Source organism: Rutidosis leptorrhynchoides, chromosome 4 (genome assembly GCF_046630445.1).
Source record: "Rutidosis leptorrhynchoides isolate AG116_Rl617_1_P2 chromosome 4, CSIRO_AGI_Rlap_v1, whole genome shotgun sequence".
In the NCBI taxonomy this organism is placed as follows: Eukaryota; Viridiplantae; Streptophyta; class Magnoliopsida; order Asterales; family Asteraceae; genus Rutidosis; species Rutidosis leptorrhynchoides.
The window spans coordinates 418,293,246-418,298,995 of record NC_092336.1 but is presented as its reverse complement, the minus strand read 5'-3'; positions in this window follow the sequence as shown (position 1 = coordinate 418,298,995).

Below are 5,750 nucleotides of genomic sequence, written 5' to 3'. Positions count from 1 at the left end.
GTTCTTTCATCTCGCTGGGTGCGAGTCTGTAAGGAGTACGAGCTATTGGTGCAGCTCCTGGTACAAGATCTATTTGAAATTCAACGGATCGATGTGGGGGTAATCCCGGTAATTCTTTCGGAAATACATCGGGAAATTCTTTTGAGACGGGAACATCATTGATGCTCTTTTCTTCAGTTTGTACTTTCTCGACGTGTGCTAGAACAGCATAGCAACTTTTCTTATTAGTTTTTGTGCCTTCAAATTACTAATAAGATGTAGCTTCGTGTTGTCCTTTTCTCCGTACACCATTAAGGGTTTTCCTTTTTCTCGTATAATGCGAATTGCATTTTTATAACAAACGATCTCTGCTTTCACTTCTTTCAACCAGTCCATACTGATTATCACATCAAAACTCCCTAACTCTACTGGTATCAAGTCAATCTTAAATGTTTCGCTAACCAGTTTAATTTCTCGATTCCGACATATATTATCTGCTGAAATTAATTTACCATTTGCTAATTCGAGTAAAAATTTACTATCCAACGGCGTCAATGGACAACTTAATTTAGCACAAAAATCTCTACTCATATAGCTTCTATCCGCACCCGAATCAAATAAAACGTAAGCAGATTTATTATCAATAAGAAACGTACCCGTAACAAGCTCCGGGTCTTCCTGTGCCTCTGCCGCATTAATATTGAAAACTCTTCCGCGGCCTTGTCCATTCGTGTTCTCCTGGTTCGGGCAATTTCTAATAATGTGGCCCGGTTTTCCACATTTATAACAAACTACATTGGCATAACTTGCTCCGATACTACTTGCTCCGCCATTACTCGTTCCGACACCATTTGTTCCTTTCGTTCTATTAACCCCTGGTCCGTAGACCTCACACTTCACTGCGCTATGACCATTTCTTTTACACTTGTTGCAAAATTTGGTGCAGAACCCCGAGTGATACTTTTCCCACCTTTGGCATAGCTGCTTCTGATTGTTGTTGTTGTTGCGATTGTTATTGTTGTTGGGACGATTGTTGTAGTTGCTGTTGTTGTTGTTGTTGTTGTTGTTGTTGTTGTTGTTGTGGTTGTTGGGCCATTTGTTGTAGTTGCGATTGATGTTGCGATTGTTGGGATAATTGTTGCGATTATTATTGTAATTGCTGTTGTTGTTGTATTGGTGATTCTTATCATCGTTTTCCTCCCACTTTCTTTTGACTTGCTTCACATTGGCCTCTTCAGCCGTCTGTTCTTTAATTCTTTCCTCAATCTGGTTCACTAGTTTGTGAGCCATTCTACATGCCTGTTGTATGGAGGCGGGCTCGTGTGAACTTATATCTTCTTGGATTCTTTCCGGTAATCCTTTCACAAACGCGTCGATCTTCTCTTCCTCATCTTCGAACGCTCCCGGACACAATAGGCACAATTCTGTGTATCGTCTTTCGTATGTGGTAATATCAAATCCTCGGGTTCGTAACCCTCTAAGTTCTGTCTTGAGCTTATTGACCTCGGTTCTGGGACGGTACTTCTCGTTCATCAAGTGCTTGAATGCTGACCACGGTAGTGCGTAAGCATCATCTTGTCCCACTTGCTCTAGATAGGTATTCCACCATGTTAACGCAGAGCCTGTGAAGGTATGCGTAGCGTACTTCACTTTGTCCTCTTCAGTACACTTACTTATGGCAAACACCGATTCGACCTTCTCGGTCCACCGTTTCAATCCGATCGGTCCTTCGGTTCCATCAAATTCCAAAGGTTTGTAGGCAGTGAATTCTTTGTAGGTGCATCCTACACGATTTCCTGTACTGCTAGATCCAAGGTTATTGTTGGTATGTAGCGCAGCCTGTACTGCGGCTATGTTTGAAGCTAGAAAAGTATGGAATTCCTCTTCATTCATATTCATGGTGTGTCGAGTAGTCGGTGCCATTTCCTTCAAAATAGTCAAATGGAACAAGTTAATCGTACAGAATATTAAGAGTAGTTAATAGTATTTCGTAGCATAATATGAACTCATTTATAAAAGCTTTTTCTTCATATTAGCTGATAAGGCTAAAAAGGAACATATATTTCATAGCAAAATCCCCCAAGAAAGACAAGATTTTAGTTGCAATTGTTCCATTTTCGAGTAATATTCGTTTATTTTAAATAAGTGCGAAGACAAAAAGCAAAAACGAAGATTTGAAGACGCAAAGGTCCAAAAAGCTAAAAAGTACAAGATACAATCAAGAAGGTTCAAATTATTGATGAAGAACGTCTAAAAATGACAAGAGTACAAGTTACAAAACGCAAAGTACACGATATAAAATTGTACGAAAGGACGTTCGAAAATCCGGAACCGGGGCATGAACCAACTTTCAGCGCTCGACGCAACGGTGTAAAAATTACGAGTCAACTATGCACAAGAATAAAATATAATATTTAAATAATTCATAATAAGAATAATATTAAATAATAAAAAGTTGTTAATTGAGCATAGTTCAGGGGTCGTAAATGAAAATTCAATTTCTAATTTCGCTATATAACGATCTATGTAATTTCAATTGAGGAGAACCTTTTTCGATCATTTTTTTTCTATCATCTTTCTACCGATCCAATATCTATTATCAATATCAATATCTAAAAATCTCTATCATAATGTTAATGTAATAAGATATAACAATAATCTTAATTTTAAGTTTAAATTATGATAATAATAAGATTTATGATAGAGATCGTTTGAGTGTGTAAGTCGAAATTCTGTCCGTGTAACGCTACGCTATTTTTAATCATTGTAAGTTATGTTCAACCTTTTTACATTAATGTATCGTAGCTAAGTTATTATTATGCTTATTTAAAACTAAGTAATCATGATGTTGGGCTAATTACTAAAATTGGGTAATTGGGCTTTGTACCATAATTAAGGTTTGGGCAAAAGACCGACACTTGTGGAAATTGAACTATTGACTATTAATAGATGGGGGGTATTGTCTAATTGAGTGACAACTCATTGGAGTCTGTCGAACCTATCTTCAAATTAATTAACCTAATAATTAATAATGATTATGGTTGTCCTATTTAGTGATGTTCATATGGAATCTGTTATAATCATTTAATTAATCAATTGGGTTGGGTAATTGATTATTCATTCTGATCAAGTGGATGAATTAATATTCATAAACTAATTAAAACAGGGGTGGATTACATACAGTGATAACTGGTGTAATTGTTGACAGAAGTGATAACTGCGTCACAGTTTAAATCCTTAATCAGTTGGAATATTTGACTTCGGGTATAAGGGTAATTTGACGAGGATACTCGCACTTTATTTTTATGACCGATGGACTATTATGGACAAAAACCAGATAGACGTATCAAATAAACCAGGACAAAGGACAATTAACCCATGGTAATAAATTAAAATCAACACGTCAAACATCATGATTACGGAAGTTTAAATAAGCATAATTCTTTTATTATATTTCTCATCGTATCTTTATTTACTGTCATTTTATTACTCGCAATTTTATTTTCTGTCATTTTATTTATCGCAATTTATTTTACGCACTTTAATTTTTGTCATTTATTTTTACGCTTAAAATCGACAAACCGGTCATTAAACGGTAAAACCCCCATTTTATAATAATACTACTACTTATTTATATATATATTTTTACAAATAAACTTAATAATATAGCGTTAACTTCACCAGCTCCCTGTGGAACGAACCGGACTTACTAAAAACTACACTACTCTACGATTAGGTACACTGCCTATAGTGTTGTAGCAAGGTTTAGGTATATCCCATCCGTAAATTAATAAAACTTGTGTCATATTTTGTAGTATTTTGTATTAAAAATAATACTATTTCGTACCCTCACGCTACATCATCATTAGCGTTTTATAAGTTTAAATTCGGGTAGTACCTACCCGTTAAGTTCATACTTAGTAGCTAATATACAATTCAACTACTACAATTCTATATGAAAAACTGATTATAATAATATTTCGCGTTCAAACTTTTATACAATATTTTACAAACTTATAATACCGCTTATTTTACATAAAACATGAAATATAGCACACAATAACTTTGATACAAGATAGTTGTGAAGATAATTCTAGCTAGTACACAAGTCGTTCAGCAAAGGCAATAAAGACACATAATTCATACGTCCAGAAACAAGTCATGCATTCTGGTTTTACTAGGACTACTTCCCATCCTTGGTCTTGTGGAACATAACCGTTATGGCCGTTGATAAGACAGCGTGTTGTAACGTCGTTAAAGGGACGAGGGTTACGTAATGACCAACAGTCTCGTAATAACCTAAAAACCTCATTTCTTACCCCAATTACCGACTCCGTCACTTGTGGGAACGTTTTGTTTAATAGCTGTAGCCCGATGTTCTTTTTCTCACTTTGGTGAGAAGCGAACATTACTAACCCGTAAGCATAGCATGCTTCTTTATGTTGCATGTTAGCCGCTTTTTCTAAATCATGAAGTCCTATATTCGGATACATTGAGTCAAAATAATTTCTTAACCCGTTGAGTAAAATAGCATTTGGGTTCCCCGCAATATATGCGTCAAAGTAAACACATCGTAACTTATGGGTTTCCCAATGTGATATCCCCCATCTTTCAAACGAAAGTCTCTAATAAACCAAGACATTCTTGGAACGTTCTTCGAATGTCTTACAAACTGATCTCGCCTTTAATAGTTGTGCCGAGGAATTCTGACCGACTCTAGACAAGATTTCATCAATCATGTCTCCGGGTAGGTCTCTTAAAATATTGGGTTGTCTATCCATTTTGTGTTTTTAAACTGTAAAATAGATAAGAGTTAGATTCATAAAAAAAAATACTTATTAATACAAGTAATTTTTACATATATCATAAAGCATAAGCACACTATACTACATATATTACACCACACGAATACAACTATCTTATTCCGACTTGCTCGTTTCTTCTTCTTCGGTTTTGGTTCGTTTTGCCAAGTTTCTAGGGATATATGATGTTCCCCTAATACTAGCTGTCGTTTTTCACAACGGTTTAGAAAAACCTGGTGGTTTAGAGGTTCCCGGGTCATTGTTACAACTTAAGGACTTCGGGGGTTGACGATACATATAAAGTTCATCGGGGTTGGAATTAGATTTCTCTATTTTTATGCCCTTTCCCTTATTATTTTCTTTTGCTTTTTTTAAATTCAGTTGGGGTAATTTCTATAACATCATCGGAATTCTCGTCGGAATCCGATTCATCGGAGAATTGGTAATCCCTTAAGTGCTTTTTCTTTAGATTTTTAGGCTTTGCCGTAAAATCCCTTAAGTGCTTTTTCTTTAGACTAAGATTTAGGTGCCTTAAAATTTTGCGACGCCGTGTTAAAATTTTAGTATCCTTTTAAGTAATTCTCGTTTTTCGTTTATAATCCCTTTTTAATTTTAGACGCGCTACAATTTTCTTATTTTTCGACCTTTTATTTTTTTCAACCATTTTTATTTTTCAAATTTTTTTTTTTTTCCGACGCACTCTTTTTCTCTCTTATTTCTCGCTATTCTAGTTTTAGGACATAGATTTTTATTCTACTTCTTATCTAAATTTCTTAAAATTACGAAAATTTATTTTAAGTGGTTAAATTAATAGACATCAAAATTTTCTGGTTCGTAGTAATAGTTGGATTTGTACGTGGACCGGGTTATTGGAGCCAAACAGTCCTCAATTATATTGAGACCAAACGAATCCTGCCCCTCTGCTGCATCTTTTGGCTATTCGAAACGTGGGCAAAATCAGAAAAGTCT